This window comes from Penaeus monodon, chromosome 19 (genome assembly GCF_015228065.2).
Source record: "Penaeus monodon isolate SGIC_2016 chromosome 19, NSTDA_Pmon_1, whole genome shotgun sequence".
Taxonomy (NCBI): domain Eukaryota; kingdom Metazoa; phylum Arthropoda; class Malacostraca; order Decapoda; family Penaeidae; genus Penaeus; species Penaeus monodon.
In genome coordinates, this window is record NC_051404.1 from 15,987,408 (window position 1) to 15,988,047 (window position 640).

At 62.7% G+C, this 640-nt stretch overlaps 1 long non-coding RNA gene across 1 annotated transcript in view; it reads right to left on the bottom strand.

Moving 5' to 3' along the window:
- LOC119585097 overlaps positions 1 to 623 on the bottom strand; it is a 22,923-nt gene extending 22,300 nt beyond the window's left edge. Inside the window, exon 1 of the long non-coding RNA XR_005229871.1 lies at positions 555 to 623. This is a non-coding gene — a long non-coding RNA (uncharacterized LOC119585097). The remainder of the gene's footprint in view (positions 1 to 554) is intronic.
- Between the last annotated feature and the right edge of the window lie 17 nt (positions 624 to 640).

A 640-nucleotide genomic window follows, 5' to 3' on the forward strand; every position in this document is an offset into this window, starting at 1 on the left:
ATCCACAGCGTTCGAACCCATCCCCGAACCCAAACGCGCCCTTCCGGACCCGGCATCGGTCCCCTGGAAGGGCGGACGCGCTTCGGCCACATGGACTGGGAGGAACATACCTACGCGCAAAACCCGTTACAGAAGGACACATTATTATCCTTATTCCTCTTTTTATCATCTCTTTCTCTCTCTTCCGGCAGCCGGCAGCGAGCGACAGCGATCTCCAGCGCCGCGCCTCCTTCGCCTCATGCACTGGCGGCGTCTCGGCGTAGACCGCGCCAATGCCACTTCCGACGGCGGCGCCCCCTGGCCCTACAAGTCCGCACGAACGCCGCCGCGACAGGATCTTCCACTAAGGATTTCAAAGTCCTTTCCTTTCCTCCTCCTCTAGCAGGCAGTATGTCCTCCAAGCTGGCACCGCCGCCAGAGCAGGCCTAAAAGTCCTAAAAGAGCGGCCTGCTGTGCCTGCCCCGCGCCAGCAGGACCGGAGGCGGGGTCGTACGCGAACGCGAACACAAGCGAGCACGGAAGCACACAGAGGGACGCAGCACAAGAGCACACACCGCAGCAGCAAGAAGCCACACACTGCACCGCTCACCGGCCGGCGCTGTACTGGACTGCGAGGTTCTCCCCGCCACAGGATGGGCCC